General features: G+C 39.3%; 1 long non-coding RNA gene across 2 annotated transcripts in view; it reads left to right on the top strand.

The window, feature by feature from the left end:
* LOC141783918 (uncharacterized) overlaps positions 1-20,163 on the top strand; it is a 408,748-nt gene that overhangs the window by 188,659 nt on the left and 199,926 nt on the right. The window contains exon 4 of one of the 2 annotated variants that reach the window (XR_012597377.1): positions 5,591-5,790. The exons of the other annotated variant lie outside the window; for it this stretch is intronic. This is a non-coding gene — a long non-coding RNA (uncharacterized LOC141783918). Of the gene's footprint in view, positions 1-5,590; positions 5,791-20,163 lie in introns of those variants that run through there. 2 annotated transcript variants of the gene reach the window in all.

Here is a 20,163-nt window from a genome sequence, read left to right as displayed (position 1 = left end):
TACTTTACTGTATGTGTAGTGTTAACCAGTTTGGATTTAAAATGTGAGGGTGCAGGTCGTATCCATGCCGACCCTCCGCCGTTTTCAGTTTTCTCGTTTCAGCTAACTGCGGTTTGTTTTGGTTGACGAATACGGAACTGATATGATGTCATTACTCAGAATACAACAATAAAAGCAGTACCTTCCTTCTACCTCCACATAGACTCAAATGAAGCAATTATATTGATTCTGACATTAAAAAATCTATTTCCATATCGTTAAAAATAAATAGATCATGATACATGGGTGAATAATTTTTTTTCCCACTCCTACCAATCAGACGGGCTCAAGTTCCCTTTCATCATGTCCCTTCGAGAGATGCATTCTTGGAATTGTTCATCACAGAGACAATGGTCCCGCAATTGCAACACTCTGTGTTAAAGCGTTATGACTGACTCAGGTTGGTGGGAAGCCAGGGTGGGTAGGCTACCAATAGGGGATGGCTGGAATACTTTTATCGTGAAAAAGTTACAGGAAGTTGTTGAGTTTCATTTACCAAAGTGGAAGGACTGAATTTAATTTGTGAATGAAAATGGCATTTCTGTTAGAGAAGAGAAGGTAAGAGCAGCAGGGAGGTGAGTATGACACTACTCTGTTGTTGTACAGATGGAATTGTACATAACACAACATGTATAAAGACAACAGGCAAACATGGAGGAAATGTTTTGAGCTTTCATGAACTGGGAAGCAGGTGAAATTAGGAATAAAAGCCCTTCTCTAGGGCACCTGGTTTGCGGTAGCGGGAGAGGGATAGAGTGGGTCTGCCGACCAATCAGCTTCCAGGATTTCCATTTTCTCTAGACAAATCATGTGGCGGCTTTCCATTTTCACTGCCGACGTCATCCATTTTCAATACCGACGTCATCCATTTTCACCGCGGATACAGCCAATCGGAGCTCTGGATTCCATTTTCAGGCAACGAATCGTGTGGCTGATCTCCGCCACGTCATCCATTTTTGAATAGCCAATCACAGCCGTCCCAGCGGACGCGATGCGGAGGAGGGACTTTTGAACTATTCACCGCCGTCGTCGCAGAAACGCCTATTCAGCTACAGACAGGTAAATGTCATTATTAACATTATATTCAGCTACAGACAGGTAAATGTCATTATTAACATTACGTAACAGTGATATTGGGTTCTCTTAGACAATACGGATTAAACGTGTTTTAGCTTTCTGGCGTTTTTTAATGTGGGCTGATTAAGAGTCGCTGTGAAATCAATGAATAGGTTTGTAATGTTACTCTGTCTGAGCTAGCCTGGCTTTAATTATGTTAGCTAGACTTGGTGAATAAGTTATCAATCACTTTATCATCTGTTCAGAGCTCTGATCATTATGCTGAGGCTACGTTACAGTTACAGTTACAGTTACATAGCGGTAACGTTACTCCTACTGTATGAGCTCCTCAGCGTTGTTAAACTAACACTACCACAGTCCCTTCTTTTAGCTCAGACAGGTAACTGTAAGATAACTGTGGTGTTATATTAATGATTATATGATCATAAACGTTATGTTAATACTAAAGCTATATATACATATACAGTATGACTGCTACTGTTTAGCTTCTTAACGTTGTGAAACAAAGTTTACTATCACAGTCACTGTTTTTAGCTCAGACAGGTAACTGTCAGATAACTGCTGTGTTATATTAATGTTCATGATTAATGATTATATGATCATAAACGTTATATTAAATGTTCATACTAAAGTTATATAAACATGACTGTAGTTTGCAAGGTTTTTCAAGGTAAAAGAAACATAATTATCATATGTGTGAAATTGTTTCTACATATAAGTTTTATTTCAATGTCTGTTTAGACTTCTCCAGGCTGTCAGTCATCCTGCATCCTCTGCCCCAGAAGCTCAGCCTGCAGTTCAGTCTGAATCCTCACCTGGTGTCTCAGGTGGCAGAAATACAGTTGGTAAGTAATGTTTACATAAACCTCACAACAAAGCAATAGTAACAGTTGGGTCGAATCTATTTAACATACAACAGACAGCATACGGACATTAAGACACTATATGTTACATGTAGTGTAATTTCACAGCAGTTTATCCTGTTTATTTGCTTACTGATGACAAATTGTATGTTTAGGGGACGGGCATGGTGTGCCAGGTACGGATCGGGTTGACAGCCTTGCAGAGCACCTGGTAGAACTGAGGACACAGACCTCCATGACTCTCAGCAACCAGCAGGTTAGTAATATCTGTAATTTGGAATACCATGCTTAGTCCAAAAAGAATAAGACAATGTTGTTGTTTTCATTTCATTAATTACTCACATAAGCCTGTTGTGTGAATAAATATTCAGTCTCTGTTGTTCTTTTCATGTTTCTTTATAAGGGAAGCACAATTGTGGCCCTGTAGCAAAACCTGCTGGACGTTGACAGAGGGCCCAGCAATCTACAGTGGGCTGGTCACTGCCGGAGGCCCCGCTGGAGTCTGAGCTGAAGGAGTTTCTGGTGAATCTGTGTGCTGTAAATCATTCTGTCTGATGTTGCAGGGAATCAGACCCAATGACAAACATTAAGAATAGTATTATCTTCTTCAAATTATTTGTTCTTGTTGTTTCACGTGTTCCAGGCCCAAAGACAATAAAGTTAAAGCTTTAATATCATTACTGTCTCAATTCATGTGTATTCCTATGGTTATTTTTTTAATTAATTACACACAGCAAGTCCATCCCAATATTGCTCAACTATTCTCTAGTACATTATGATTTATTCTACTAACATTTTGACCTATCTTGCCTAACAGTTCATTAATCAGTCATAAGGAGGATGTATGCAATAATATTAAGCGTCTTTGAGATTACTAAAAAGCGCTATATAAATCTAATATATTATTATTATTATTATTATTATAATAATGCAAAACATCATCATGGATGATAATGTTTTGTATATTTGTTATCTGTAGTAATCTACCAGTTATATGACTGTATAAGGAAACCTCAACGATTTTCAATATTAACGTATTAGTTGCAGTGCACAAGTCTTGCATTAAAATTATATCTTGAGTCAATTCAAGTTTACACGAGCAACACAAACTATTTTTTACTGCATATTATAAACTTCGACCCTGCCGGAGACGAGATTCGAACTGCCTCTCAAGTGGACATGTATTGTTCCCCCCGAAAAGCACAAAAAATAATGTTTTTATTCTTTAACAAAAATACTATGGTGTATAAAGACTTCAAAACACCATGTGGGTGAAAATAAGAGCTACAGAATTGTGTTTTCTTCTCTCTTTCTCTCTTTTTCTTTCTTTTCCTCTCTTTTCCTCCTCTTTTCCTCTCCCCCCTTTCTCCACCTTCTTCCCCCGCCCACCCACACTATTGTTCCCCAGCTTTTGCGGAGTTGGTAGAGCGGGCGCCCATGTAACAGGCCTCAGTCCTGACCGTGGTGGCCCAGGTTCGAATCCGGCCTGTGGCCCTTTCCGCATCCACTCTCTCTCCCCCCTTTCCAAGTCTCTATCCACTGTCAATAAAAAAAATGGTAAAAATGCCCCCAAAAAATAACTTAAAAAAAAAAAAAAAAAAGCCCTTCTCTAACATAAGTCTGTCCCGCTAAAGCCCTATCAGCCACTGAGGTAAATAAAGGTGGTGTATAGTGGGAAATCCTGGTTTCTTTTAGCTATTGGAGCTTGTTAGCTGCTCCACAATCTTTGTGCCCCCGGGCTAAATGTTCCCATGTTTGGTAATCACTGCTCTCAGGTCTCCAACCACCACATACAATCATTGTATCCTTCAGAAAGCCTGGAAAATACTCCATCACCGGGCTCAAGGGGCTCCCCTCTAACATCTGTGCTGCCTTAGTTACAGAAACTAACAGGTGCAGGGCAACTGTCATACCAGCTTATTTAAAGGTGACATATCATGCTCATTTTCAAGTTCATACTTGTATTTGGGGTTTCTACTAGAACATGTTTACATGCTTTAATGTCCAAAAAAACACATTGTATTTCTCATACTGTCTATCTGAATATACCGGTATTCACCCTCTGTCTGAAACGCTGCGTTTTAGCGCCTGTCTCTTTAAGAACCCCTCCCGAAAAAGCCCAGTCTGCTCTGATTGGCTTGTGAGAAAAATATGGTGCACCTTTGCAAATAAAGTTCCTCAAGCTGTAGGCATTATATTCTAATGAGCATGCATGTGACATAGGAAGGGGAGCCAAATCTGAATGACTCGTTGAATCAAATGTTTTCTGATCTAGACAGCCCACATAGATATAATGCCCCCCCCCCCCACCTAGCGGCTGAAATGTCTCTACATTGAGTCCAAAAAAGGTCCAATAAAAACATTTCTTGTTAAATATTTTAAGTAATGCAATAAAATAAAAACAATTGTACGGAATTAATCTGAATTCTATTTTGTTTGGTTTTAAATACACGTTGTGTGGTGCAACGATAAAAGTTCCCTCTCATACGGTGAGTCAACAGCAGCTAGCTAGCTATGAACAGTTATGGACATTCGGTATTTTCAAAAAAACTTCCAATTTCTTGTAAAGCTTAAAAAACAGAGCCGCCTGAGGAATGTGAAGACACGGACACACAAACAACCAAAGCAGCGGAATAGCAAGCCCAGCTAACCCAAAAGCAGAGCTACCGGCGGCATTGGGGCCGTCCTGTAATGCCTGACGTAAGCCTATGTGTGATATACAACCCGCCACTATCAATCTGCAGCTGTTCTGTATTTCTACTAGGGATGCACCGATACCAGTATCGGGTCCGATACTATGCTCATGTACTTATACTCGTACTCGCAAAATGGCTCCGATACAACGGCACCGATACCACTTTACGGCAGCGTGACATTAACCTCTCGTCAGTTGAGCAGGTAACGTTAGGAGGGGGACTTCCCAGCCTGCCCAGTGTCGCTCACACCCTCCAGCTGGCTGTTAACGAGGGTCCTTTTGTCACAGAGAACTGTAGCTGATGCGGTGGCAGTCGATCAACATTCCGCCTTAGCTTAATCGTGCCTGGAAGACATTCAGGTGCAGCTCAACCAGCCTATAAAAAGACTCCAGCAAGACGTGCAGACCCGCTGGAATAGCACGTAATACATGCTACAGTGTCTCATCGAGCAGAAGCGGGCTCGCGGAATATTTGGGTCCGAATATGACGACAATCTCACAGCTCACCAGTGGACTCTTCTGGAATAGACTCTGTTTGAGGAGTTAACCCGAAAAGTGAGCTCCTCTGATGCTTTGGCATCAGATGTGATTCTTGCTGTGACAGTGCTTCAGAGACATTTGACCAAAGAAACACGAGGAACAAGGCATCAAAACAATGAAGGGAACCTTAGCTGCAGCCGTCAAGAGACGCTTCACTGACACGGAAAAAAACCTACTCTACTGCATTGCAACTGTACTCCAGGTCCGTCTGCGTGTCTGCTGAGCATGTGAGCATGATGAAAAGAAAACTTTGCCGTTAACTTTTACATAATCAATTTACTTTAAGTGATTTGAAGTCAATATACTGACATTCATCCTGAAAGTTTCAGTCTAGCTTGTCTGTTACCAGCTAAACATATTATTTTATCTGTTTTAGGTACAAAGATAATTTTTTCTCAGACATCAGCACAACAGAGGCCAAGGAGATGGTGATGCTAGAGCTGCAAATGGTGTCTGGAGGAGAAGGCAGACAAGTGGGAGGATCTGGGGGTCCTAAAATGTCAGCAACAGCATCAGGCTGTATATTTAATTTGTTACAGTCAGAAAGTGTGGAGCATCTGATGAAAATAAAACATGCTTTCAAAGACATTGTTAGGACTGTAATGGTGTTATTATGTACTCGTATCGGTACTCGGTATCGCCGAGTACCCAAATGTAAGTACTTGTACTTGTACTTGGTCTGAAAAAAAGTGGTATCGGTGCATCCCTAATTTCTACTTGTGGAAGTTGTCAACCCTACACACACATTTAGCAGGAATAAAAGTCATTATGTGTGGCAGGGACTGGGAGAGGCTGCACAGAACGCCACTGTGGCCGGTAGTAAACAGAGCAGCAGCTGGGAGCGACATGTCTTGCTGCCTTCACTTGCACCCAGATTCCACAACGGATTTTTGCTCTAGTAAACACTGTCGTTGCACCACAAAAACTGTATTGGTATTAAAATGAATGCCCAAAAAATGGTCCACTTGCGACCTCCGGGCACTCGCAAAAAAGGGCCTCTCTGATATCAGTTAAAGAATGTTTGCCCCCCCCTCCAAATGTATGACAAAGTGAGCTTTTCATGATATATCCCCTTTAAGTCTGGGAAGCTTCCCACCATGTAGCACGTCTTTATACTTTTATACATTTACTATCTCCTTTGTCTTATCGTGTGTGTGCTCTGCTATACGTATACTTTTTAATTGCTCCACTGGGGATGAATACAATCACTGAATTGAAGGGAATTTATTCTCACAGCCCCGTTGAACAGTGTGCTTTTGAAAGTCTGAAAGACTGCTTAATTTTCTTTCTCAATGCTGCATCACGTACCGTACCGTTTTCATTCTCTCCATCTGTCTCTTTCCCTTCTCTCTTAGCGGCCGTCTTCACTGATGGCTCTTTTCAAATTTCCCGTCTTTGATGAAATCATAATTAAGTATCCTAATTACTGCAATTAATCCAATTGCCTACGCGTGTTAATCAGGTGAAAGCATTGCTCGTCTTGTTTGTGGGCGTTGTCTGAGTTTATGAGTGAGACACTTGCTGTTTATAAGGGGATTATAGCAGAGTGTGTATAGCAGGTTATGAGTGATACATGTGAGAGAAATGTGAGAGCTGGTTAACTTGTGGTAGAAGAAGTTTCAGGAGACCTGGATGTCTTATTCAGAGGCATTTATTGAAGCTTAATCTGGGAAAATAGAGATATGCAGTATAAGTGAACTACTGTGTATTGCCACCAAAATCTGAAGGCTACTTCCTGGTGGGGAGTATTCAACCCGGTACAACTTTATAATAAACATAATTTATAAATGGTAAATTGATAGTTAATTAAAATGTAGTTAATAGTTATTTTACTGTTAACAAACCGTGAAATTATAATTAATAATGTGTACTAATTATTAGCAATTATTTTAATAGTTTATAGTTGCGCACATTATAACATTGTTTTTACTGTTTCATAAGTATTTGTTAATGATAATACAATTATTTGTAAACCTTTAAGAAATTGTTTACAAAACATCTGTAAACATTACATAGATAGACATTTGTTACACTTTGCTAATTGTTAATAATTGGTTTGTAAACCGTCTATAATCATTATTTCGATGACTAGTTGTAACTGATGATTATAATACCTTGTTAAATGGTTAATAAATACTTTGTAAAGCATCTATAAACATCATTTAGTGATAGATAGTTAAAACTTTGTCAATGGTTAATAATTGGTGTCCGGTCCATCCATCTATGTAATGTTTATAGATGTTTTACAAACAATGTCTTAAATGTTTACAAATCATGTATTAATTATTAACAAATACTTAATATAATATATAAATGTTATAATGTATGCAACAATAAACTGTTAATAAATACTTTCCTAATGTAATCAGAATGTAATTGCTATCATCTCTTATCAGCTATGATACAATCTATCATTTCTAAACTAATTATTTCATATTACATATATTACTGATAAAATAACATAAATTATAACTTTATTATTTACTTTAACTTGTATTATTAATATAATAATTAGTAGACATTATTAATCATCACTTCATTGTTTGTTAACAGTAAAATAACTACTAACTAAGTTTAATTAAGTATCTATTTACCATTTATAAATGATAGTTATTTTGTAAGGGTTACTGTACAGCGAGCTGTTCATTGTTGTGAAATAAACCCTGACAGGGCGATGCGGAACCCAACGTGAAGCCCTAAATGGGTTTATCTCACAACAATGACCCACTAGCTGTACATTATCACGCTTATTACATGGCTACTTACTTAAGAAATCAATAATTTGACAGTCTGACCGTAGAATGCCACGCTTAACCAATCAGAATTTATTCAACAAAGCTGTGTAATAAAAAGTGTTAACGAGAATTCTATTTGACATTGGACCCTTAAAAAGAAACTATCCTTACTTAAGTCAATATGTATGTGCCTCAGGTCACATGCAGTGCATTCTAAGGGGACAGTCTGTCTGGGACAGAATGCAGTCTATCTCTCTCTTGGTCTCCTGGGGGACAAAGGCAGTCCAGCTTTATCAGCTGCACCGACTGCATTCCTTCACAATACAGACACTTTCATCTTCTCATAGCTTTACTTCCTACCTTGAAAGTCAATTAAGACACTTGGAAGAAAAGCTTTGGTGACAGTAAGTAAATAAAAGGTATTTATATAGCGCTTTTCACAGATGTTAGACACAAAGTGCTTCACAAGGGCATTAAACAACGTACAAACAAAATAAAAACTAAGATAAGTGCACCATAAGTTAAGTATGTGATACGGTTAAAGCAATGCAAAATGTCCTGATATAAGAATCGTTCTTTTTGAAAGACTTAACAGAGTTAACTCGGTTCGCAAGCGAAAATCTTGCTTCTGTATTGTGCATGCAGAGTTGTGCATAAGAGCCAGGTTAACTTCGAGAGCCGCAGCTCCACACTCATCATTCAGCGTGACTCACGCTCAGCACGCACCCCCTGAGCTAAAGAACGAGTTGTTCATGAGCAAACCAGCCTGGCCACACTCCCAGGGCGCCAAATACGGACGCTTGGGCAGTAGCCCTCTCCGCCATGATACCGATGCACAAGGTGCCCTTTAGCATTTGTATGACACTAACGCCAATGTACAACCATCCGTTTCATTATTAGACGCTCATAGCAATGGATGTACAGTAGTATTAAGAGTGAGAAAGTCCTCCAAGGACGGGCGGGAGGGGTGGTGGATGTGTCAAACAAACACTTTTATTCAGGGGACCAGTGTTTGTGTACGTCTGAAACCAACAGTTGAGTGATTTTTTACTGACAGCGTTATGTCACGTGACTCTACGCCACTGTGGTTATGTCCAAAGCTTACTTGACGTTATAAGCGTAGTCATTTTAATCCAAACTGGGATGTTTTTTCCAAGTGGTTTTGTTGCCTAATCCTTACCACCGTTAACCAGGTTTTACAATGTAAATTCATGCACGAACCATCAGCGCCTAGATACTACGCAAAAGGCTATCCCTGGGGTCATTATAGTGATGGTGGGGGCTTCTACCTAAGTGGCAAAATATGAGTAGTAGGGTAAGATCATGTTGGCACAACACACTGACTGAGCTGAAGAACAAGTGAGAGCTGCTGCTCAGCAACAGACTCTCGTTCAGCAGGCAAATCCAGTAGCACAAAGCACAACCACTGAGCCAAAGAATGATTTATTGCAAAAGGTACCTTTGTGACTGCTATTTTGCTTGTAATCAAGTTGTTTATAAAGACAAAAAAGCAAATGGGGTTTAGGTTAACCTAATTTGCTAACACTAACCATACCAAAAGAACCAAAAGAGTCGCTCATGAGTCGGTTGGTTAGTGGCGGGTGAACGTCACAAACCGGGTTACTTAAAAGAACCGGCCTTCTCATTACTAATTGACAAGGTAGTGATGATGGAAACACAGTAGCCATGTTACCGTCAGCTCTCTGCAGTAATCTGATTTATTGAACAGTTTTTCTTAGATTTAAGCAGAAAAATGACTTGGTTAGGTTTAGGGTTTAGGTTGGGAGGGGGTTTGCGTTAATTTTATTAGTTTGTTAATGATGGCCGGCCTTCGTTATCATGGCGATTATAATAACCATAAGGTGATAGAATGATGGTGATCATAAAAAAACAATGTTGACTGCCGGTTGGAAACGAAGCATTTTAAACAAATTTCTAAAAAAGTCCAGAAAACATGACACTTTAACATGGGAGACTGCAGTTCATTTTCCGTTTCCAACTGACAGTCATTATTGCACCCTTAACCACGTGTTTATTATTGTCACCATGATAATGAAGGTCCCCTTTAGTCATTTTAACTTTTGTAGCTTTTCTCCAAAGTCAAATGACGTCGTCCTGCCGATAGGGGCGTCAGATCAGGAAAAACTTTGTGTTCATTCCTGTCATTCTAAAAAAACACTTACAAGTAATGTCATTTTTGTATGGATATGTCAGGAGTTCATCTTTCACAACTTATTTTCTCCCACTAACCCGCTTTCTTGCTAAATGGTAAATGGACTATCGTCTGATAGCACTTTTATCCAAAGTGCACCAATGGCAGCATCCTACACTATCATTACCTTCTATATCAGGAAACTACAAAATGCATTAGTGCTCTTATATCACTGCCACAAATGCAGCTGTTCATACTATAACCTAAATGGACCATAATACATTTGAAGCAGAAAACAACCTAAATTCATCAAAATCCATAACAGCCTGCATTAAACACTGAAATAACAACGACAGAATTAAAGATGGAGTAAGCAGACTGCAGCAAATATGATTTAAAAAAAGGTTATTTTTATAAAACGGTCACTATACCCTGACAGTAGTGCATGAGACAGGTAATCTGAAAAAAAATCATGTGCTTATGTGTCTTCCGGTGCTCCTAACGGCTTCTGAAAGATTTCACAGACCGGAGGAAAACAACCAATCAGAGCCGAGCTGGAGCCTTGCCGTCTCTGAGCAACTGTCAATCACTCACAAACTTTGATCAAACGGTCAAACTAGGCAGCGCTGATCAAATATGAATCAATATTCTGTTACTGTAATGCCTATTTCTGGACTCAAATGTTTTCAGAAACATCTTGTAGTGTACTGTTTAGCTGTAAAATGAGAAAGTTTGTGACTCGACAGCCATGTTGAGATCAGTTGAGGAAATACCAAGCACCGCCCACCAGCCGGAGCAAACATTCTCATTTTACAACTAAACAGTACACTACAAAATGTTTCTGAAAACATTTGAGGCCAGAAATAGGCATTACAGTAACAGAATATTGATTAATATTTGACCAGTGCTGCCTAGTTCGGCTGTTTGATCGGAGTTTGCGAGTGATTGACAGCTGCTTCCATTGAATGAACAGCCAATAGGAACGGTCTCTCTCTGAAATGACCTGCGATTGGCCAAAGTCTTCCGTCACGCGTCTAGATTTTCTAAAGCCTGAAAACAGAGCCATGGGGAGGTGCAGAAGTATAGTTTTCTCTCAGAACACTTGAATTACAATGTGCTGAAAGGTTATTATGGAATTTTTGCCCAATGATGCCAAACATATTCTGCCTACGGCCGCTTTACAGCGTTTTTTTTCACACTATAAAGATTGAAAGTGAAGTGCTGTAGGTGAGCTGCTTTACCATTACTGAAAACTTACATCATGATATACCTCTGTGCACAGTCTGATGAAAAGGTGAAGGGTATAGACGTTACCTGATATGAACCTGTCTTCACATTTTTGCACTGCGGCTACAGTAGACACCTCAGTAATAATCTGTGTGTGTGTGTGTGTGTGTGTGTGTGCGAGTGTGTGACATTGCTTCAGAGACATCCTGTTCCCAAAGTACAGCGGCAGGTCATAATGATGTTTCCAGGCTCTGTCTCTCCCTCCCGCTTTCTCTTTCTGTCTCTGCCAAACTAGGACAAGGACATACATGGACAAAGTAGTGCTTATTAGTGTCCTCCCCTGGACACACGCACACACGCACACACACATGCAGTAACACAGTCTCTTGCCTGAAGGTGACTGCGGGAGATGAGAGGAACCACTCATTTTGCGACAGTCACCCCCTGTTTTGTCAGATAAGTACAGGCCATCCAGATGGCACAGTAGGCGAGGACCCATGAGGCTTCACTTCCATGTACATAGTCACTATTTAAAAATTTTTTTTTTAAAGGCAGTGAACCAGTGTTTGAAAAAGCTGTAGGACAGACAAGAGAGGATAGATTTGTTTTAATGAGCTGCAGGAAGACAGACAGTTTGGTGTGCGAGTTGAAGATTCCACTGAGATACGATAAGCTTCGGGGAACATCCAGGTACTTTAAATTCTGCATCGTTTCAAATCCCAGCTCAGACTGTGATTTACAGCGTGGAGTCTGGGGCAGCTATTTTCATGAAGTAGAGGCGGGTAGCTGCTTCAAAACTTGTTTGGCAATAAGCACTAGAATATTTAAGTTTTCAAAGTAGAACTCCAACAGAACTCCAAATAAATCAACCAAAAACAAAAAAGCAAAATTATTTAATTACAAACAATTATTAATTAAATTTTAAAAACTGGAAAACTTTAATCAGAAAACGGAGCACAACACATAACTCTCACTATTTCAAAAATAATCAAAAGATATACAGGATATATGGTAAGTATAAATGGTGCTAACCCCTGTACAGTAATGGTGGGAAAAGAATCCATTCACAAATTTGTTTTTTACGATTTTGAAATGTATTTTTTTAATGTCAGAATTGATATATTTGCTTCATTTGAGTCTATACGGATGTAGAAGGAAGTAACTAGCTAGTGACGTCATATCCGTTCCGTATCTGTCAACCAAAATAAAACGCAGCGAGCCAAAACAACAAACTAGAAAACGGCGGAGGGTCCGTGTGGATACGATGTGCATTCTCACATTTTAAAGCCAGACTAATAAACACTACACATACAGTAAAGTATGGAAACACTTTGGGTTTCACACATTGCCAGGAAAAGCAGAGCTACGCACAATAGCTAAAGCTGCATGCTAACTCTGCCATGGACAGGAAAAGTTCTCGAATTGCGGTCAAGCCAACCGTCACTCATCTCTGTGGTCAAAACCAGCCGACGCTACAACTGTAGAGCACCCATATACTGACATTTATGTTAAATGCATTCAAACGGCCCCGATGGAGCTGACCATGGATGTATAAAAAGAACAGAGCTAACGGGAGAGGTCAGAGCTAGTGACAGACTTGGCGAAGTTAGCAGAAATATACACATGTGACTAAATCCGGTTTTCAAAATAATGTGTTAACAAAGGGAACTGTATAAACAAAATACATATATGGAAATAAGATTGATTGTATTATATTCACCAGAATATAAAACATCCCATGTCCCTTATAAATAAAAAAAACACCACTAATTTCATAAGGAAATGTCTTTATTGTTTGATTTTTAGGTTGCTGGAAAAAATTTAATAAATATTGCCTGACAATGACTTCTATATTTGACTTCAGGACATCTCTGACTACATACATGCTGAAAATCAAACATTTTTGCCATATTAATTTAGATATTTCCCAAAGTAAAAGTCCCTAGAAATGTATGATTCAACTTTTTTTCCCATGGTCTAGGGTTAAAAAAGTTAACAAAAATCGCAATAAATCGTAATATGGAATCGCACTACTTGTAGAATCGCAATACTTAAAAATTGCAAAACCGGCACCCAAGTATCGTGATAGTATCGAATCTGGAGATAGGTGTATCGTCCCAGCCCTACTGTACAGTATGTTTACTGTAAGTTGTCTGTGGTGCATTGCTATGTTAGTGCTGAAAACTGTAATAAACACTGTGGAAGTCCTCGTGCTATATCCTATACAAGTATCTTGTATAAGATCTGTATCTTATACATCCAGCATGCATCACTGCCACAGGCATTGTTCTCCAGAGTGTTGGATAATATAGCCAGATTAGCATTGCAAATAGAGGACCTAATCAATTAATTACGACAACACTTTTGAACCATAACCACTGAATGAAGAGCATCGTTTCTGAGACTTTCTTTCTGGGACTTCTCTCTCTATATAGCATCTTATCAGTCATACATAATGTTGACTAAAAGTAGCTACTCTTCTGTTCATTATAGGAAAATGTATGTCAGGTCTGTTGATCCCAATCTGTGAACCCAGTCGCACCAGTATACAGCATGTGTGATGTTTGGATAAAAAACAATCATTGCGCACACAGCAATAAGATTTAGTGCAGCAGCGAGGGATTTGAAAGTTTGATTTTGCCTCCTCTTAGGAGGTTATTGGTGCTGCATGCTGCTGGAAGAAGAGGCAGGCATGACTCGGCTGTAAAAGTTGTTCCGTCTCCTCCGTATATTTTATCACGATGAAAAAAATATATTATTATTACTATTAATATTCTACCAAAGAGATAGGCTTGAAGATCAGTTCTTTTTGTATTACAATATGGGTTGTGTCTACGATCACGCTGGTCTCATACACCGTTCGTCGCTATATCTCGTACCAAAAAGTAATGCATTGTAATTTGTATATTATAATTGTGAACCAAGAAGTATAAAGAGCGACAAATGCCGTGTGGGTAGGAGGTCGGGTTCAATGGCTGGGTCCAAAATCACATGACTATCACCCAAGAGGCCGCTGTTCGTACCCCGTGTGAAACCAGAAGTCAACGTGGCTTATGTGTCACATAACTTACATACTTTAGTGACACCACTTCCGTAGTTATTTTAACCCAAACCACAATCTTTTCCTAAACCTAACCAAGTAGTTTTATTGCCTAAACCTAACCAAGTTGTTACCTGTGAAGACGGTAGTATACTTTGAAAAGACTGCATGCATGAAACAAGCGGAAATTCACATGTTGCTGGAAATTTGTTACGTGTTGAAAAACACATAAAAAATGAGGAATAACTTTTCATAAGATATCATACGAACCCTTGTATGACGATACGTTGCTACACTACATGGGCTGCAATTAATATCCAGACCATTCAGTCTGTTACGATTGAATAGACACACCACTGTGCACCAGTTGCAGGTTGTGGCTCTAAGGGAGTCAAAATGCCATTTAATAAACAGAAGCAGGCCATTTCTATCCCCTCCAGTACAGACCCAAGTGCTCGTGTCCTGTGTAGGTCTTCTGAAACATGCAAAACCACCAGAGGTATAAATCAAATCCAGTAGTTAATCACATAAGAATGGTCTTTAACAAGCTCAAGCTATAATGAATTCACACTGACTGACTGACTGAGTGATTGATGGCACACCTCCACAGTTTAACCAATCAGGGAGTAGACTCTCACTCCTCCCCCACAGGTCGGTTAACCAGCTGTCATTAGGAAAGATCACCTGTCACTCACCGCACACATTCACTACCAATTAAACTACTGCACTAACTGACAGTGTGTGTGTGTGTGCATATGCATGAGTGTGTGTGTGTGTGTGTGTGTGTGTGTGTGTGAGAGAGAGAGATACACACTGTAACATCAATAAATATAGCTGTGCAGCAGCCAATAGTAGCCAGTGCGTGTGTGTGTTGCATCCAAAGGGAGTCTCAAGCAAATTCATGAGTGTGTGTTTCTGCCAGTCAGTCAGCTGATTCTGAGCAGTCAGGATGATGACACGGCTGGTTGACATCTTTGCTCTCTCTCTCTCTGCTTCCATCATTCACTCTCTGTCCAACGTCTCTTTTTCCATCTCCTCCACCCATTCCTCTCCTTCCTCTTCTTTCTCTCTCTCTCTCTCTCTCTCTCCACACATCTTTTTCTTCTTCAACCCCACCTTCTCTCTATTACACCCAATTTTTTTGATTCCGCGTCGCCTTTGCTTTTCACTTCCTGCCTCGCACTCTCTCCCTCTCAATCAATGTCACATATAATTAACGCCTACAGCTTTAGCTCGACAGGCCAATTAAAGTCAACTGTGGGATCAACCGTTTGATGGCCACCTACCTGGAAGGAACACGCGAGACTCGGTGTCATTTGTCAATGTCTCGTCCCGGCTTTAATACTCATCAAGTCCAGGCTCACAATAGAGTTTGGAGGTACAAAAAAAAGTGTCATTCATTTTACGAAATGATTATTAGCATAAAATTATAGTAAATGAGCTATTTTTAAAGCGGCTTTAATGAATATTTCTATAACGACAGTAGATCACATGGCCACTTGTAGAAAAGGGGTGCTCGCAGTGACGAACCATAGACTGTATATAAAGATGGACGACGCATCTCCACTTCCTCCCTCCAATGGGTTCCTTAAGTTTTTCTAGTTTCATATGATGCCAATATCTTCACTCTAGCCTTAAAAGATGAGCCGCCACAACCTAAAAATCACAAGCTGTGTTAATGTGTCAAAAAAATTAGTGGCGTTAAAACAAATTTGCGTTAACGCATTATTATCACATTAACTTTGACAGCAAATAATTATAATATCATAGAATTAAGGCAATACTGCTTAAAAAACTGTTTAAAAATAAAAGCTGCTTTAGATTTCAGAGCTAAATATAAAATACTTGATATCATTTTTGTTAGGGGGGAAACGTTTCAATATTTGGGAAAAAGAAGAATCAGTACATACGGTAGTGTTCATTATTAAAAAGACTGCATCATCACTGTCCTGGATATTGCTGTTGCAGTTATTGTTGATAAAACATGAATGAAGAGGCACTTGAGCTGCTTAATGTCCTGCCATAATCACCATGATATATTAAACATAACCGGTAACGCTAATAAGGTCATTAGCTAAGGTAATTAGCCAAGGTAATTAGTGCATTCATTAACACATCTTTTTTATGTCAACGTACTTGTTGTAACATATGCATGAGTGGAGTTATTAGCCATGGTGGTGGGATATAAAAAGGGTCTGTTTTGATAGAATCAGGTTTCAAAGAAATGCAAATGAAAGACAAAGAAAAAAAAACATATTAATGTATTTTCTAAAATAAAGGAGTCAAGGTTCCGATATGCAATAAATCGAAGTTCAGAGATAACAGAGATAACAATTATCTTTGTTTTTGAATGCTCGCTCAGCCGTCAAACTGAATCAAACTCAAGTCAAAGTTTTGACTCCCAAGAAAATCAGCAAAGAAAAAAACATCTGTGTTTCAGCACGGATAATAGCCTCCACAAAATCCACTGTTTCGGTTGCCTTTAAAGCTGGAAATACTCTAAGGTATATCTTGTGTAGGAACTTTAAAGCTTTTCTATACTTCACAAAATTAAAGCTGCATTCACATCATATGGGAATAACCTCCACGTTAACTTGACAGCTTAATACTGCTACTAGACGACCATGTATTTTTTAACCCGTTTGAGGAGATCAGACCACTAGATTGACGTTTGCATGAATGTGACAGACTGTTGGTGAAAAATGTCCAACAAAACTTGATCAAACATCAGCATGAGAACCAAAACATTGGCCTCGGAGGAAAGTGTGCTTATTCACTTCCCTCAGTCTTAACTTCAGCAAACTTTGACTTACAAGCTGCTCTAACCTCTAGGTCTCCACCTAGAGGTTAAAACTAGGAATGTCAATGTTAACGCTATAATGCATCAATGCAAATTTCTTTCAATGCCAAAAATGTCTTTAAAGCATTAACGCATTTAGCGATTTTAAGGTTATAGCAGGCTCAGTTTTAAAGCTACAATGAAGATACTGGCAACACATGAAACTAGAAGAAACTAAGGAATCCATCGGTACCAACCATGTCAAACTAGCTTGTCGTGAAGGAATCTAAATAACACTCCAAACTTATGCCAAATTTTGTCAAGGAAAACTGGCATGGCCATTTTCAAAGGGGTTCCTTCACCTCTGACCTAAAGATATGTGAATGAAAATGGGTTCTATGGGTACCCACGAGTCTCCCCTTTACAAACATGCCCACTTTATGATAATCACATGCAATTTTGGGCAAGTTATAGTCAGCACACTGACAGCTGTTGTTGCCTGTTGGTCTTGAGTTTGCCATGTTATGATTTCAACATATTTTTTATGCTAAACAATGCTCATTGTTTTGTGTTGTAAATTGATTTCCAATAATAAATATATACATACATTTGCATAAAGCAAGCATGTGAGCCCACTCCCATTTTGATAAGAGTATTAAATACTTGACAAATTTCCCTTTAAGAAACATTTTGAAAAGATAAAAAATGTGTGATTAATTTGCAATTTATCACGATCAACTGTGGACATCGACTGACAGCTCTAGTTAAAACATTGATGTAACACTACCAACCCAAGCCCACTGTCGATTATCCTGCCAGGATAATGATATATCATTTACGGTAATTACTATTTTCCCCCAACAGTGCGGAAGGACAAGTATTATCTTCATCATGATATTACCATCTAACCCCAAACATTCATAATTAAGCTCAACAGAGATTAAGTGTGTTGTAGTTGCTTGTGTAGATTTGTTTACTCCAAAATAAATATGAAAGCAAACAAAAAGCAGCCAGGCTGAGCATGGTCGCGTGGTTTAATTACATATTACAGCTTCCTAATATGTAAACAGGTCCGTGATATAAGGCCCTCTCGGTTTTTATTATTCTCTCTTTCTCTCTACATGTGTGTGTGAGTGTGTTTCTATCCTGATGAATAAAGAAACCCTCTCTGTCCAGTCTCTGTTGTCTTAAATGAATGTATTTATTAAAGTTCTGGTAGGAGGAAAAAGTCAGTGCAAATCAGAGGCTGCATAGAGTCAGTTTATTAATCCCCGTCCCCACCAGCCTTGTTATAGCAAAGCTGCAATGAGAAGAAAAACGCCTAAAATAACAAACCCAAAATGAATCGAGAGTAGCTCCTCCACCATAAGGCTTATATGCAAATATCTGGTATCCTTTGATAGGTAAGAAGCTAAGGAATATTAATCTATTGTAAGTAAACTAAATTATATTACCATTCCAGAGTAAATGGAAATGCAATAAAGGAAAGAAATGCAATCTTTATCCCCGCCATTAAAATCAATATCCAATGGATAAGGATGCAACTGAGTGAAAAAAAGTAAATAAGCGTATTTCCTAAAATATTTAAAGGTACTAAATTTAAAATTCAGAGCATATCTATGATTGAGGGATTGCCTCCACTTGGCTCTCAACATGGCGACGGCTGAGCCAGCAGCTAACGGCGTTAACAATGCAAACGACCAGCCCGTTCTCATTCCCAGGGCATTAAATACCAAGTCTTTGTCACGGCCGTCAGCGTTCAATACCGCACCGGGCATTCCATTAACTATAATGTAAAACTATCCGTGGCAACAGTAAACACTCTGAGAACGTGTGCCGGGAGTGTGGTGATGTAGTTTAAAGAGTGAAAGAGATACACCAGACAGGCAGGAGGTGAGGTGGATGGGTCCGCTGGGAGGAGACCGCAATTCGTGTCCTGTATGTTACGTTACAATCAGCTGTTCGTTAGTGTCCCGTGTTCACAACGTTCAGTGACATTTTCACTATACAAACGTAGTAGTTTTAAGTCCAACCATGTATTTCTTTCCTAACGTTAACGATAGTGGTTGTGTTGCCTAATCCTAAAGTGACGCCAAGGGGAACTGTGGTGGTTTTGATGTTGAAAATAAAGTGATGCCAAGGGACGTGTCAAAGCAGCGGTATGTGACGAGTTGGGATGAGAACGTGTTGACATGACGGTAACAGTGCTGACAGAGTGAACAGTATAAACCGGGGGTGAGGGGTAGGTATTACGGTTCCGATGACAACGTGGGTCAGGATGGAATTATCAGCGGTAACCACAGTATGAGCGCATGTGCAGAACGTTACGTCCCAGTAAGGTCTAGGGGTAAGGGAAGCAACATGAGCCGATGGTTTCAGGCGTACAGTAGCCGTTTATTGTTAAATGCACAATTAAAATGATAGAAAAACAGGCTGCAGGCAAGTTACCAACAAAGTTGCAGCAAACAAAAGCGAACACAAGTGTTGACATAAATATAATTAGGAACGACCTTCTAATGGCGCCGAAATCAATAACTTAATAAAACAAAACAACTGTGAACTAGAAATTTGGATCACAGCTGAGCTTGCAAACAATTAAATATAAACAAGAAATAAAACTCTATTTTAACTACGCTCAACACTAATAATCCAAAACAGACAAGTGGCAGCCACTTCTTAAACGAGTGTATTTACACGGAGGAAAAAGACTAACCAACTATCACAGTGATATGTGACCTAAAACAGTACTACTCTGTAGCCCAGTTCCAACCAAATAACAAATGCTTCTATACTCCAAAGTTAACAGCACACAAAGAAGCAACGAGGTGAACTGATCAAGCATAATCACAGCCACCCGTGTCGTTCATCTCTGGTCCTCTTTTAAAGGTCACCTATTATGCAAAATGCACTTTTCCATGTCTTTTAAACATCAATATCTGTCCCCAGTGTGTCTACAAGTCACCATAGTATCATAAAAGACCATCCTCTCTCTTTTTCTCCTGCTCCGTTTGTCCGG

Source organism: Sebastes fasciatus, chromosome 15 (assembly GCF_043250625.1).
Source record: "Sebastes fasciatus isolate fSebFas1 chromosome 15, fSebFas1.pri, whole genome shotgun sequence".
In the NCBI taxonomy this organism is placed as follows: domain Eukaryota; kingdom Metazoa; phylum Chordata; class Actinopteri; order Perciformes; family Sebastidae; genus Sebastes; species Sebastes fasciatus.
The sequence above is the reverse complement of the archived record's forward strand: the minus strand, read 5'-3'. Positions and strand labels throughout refer to the sequence as shown.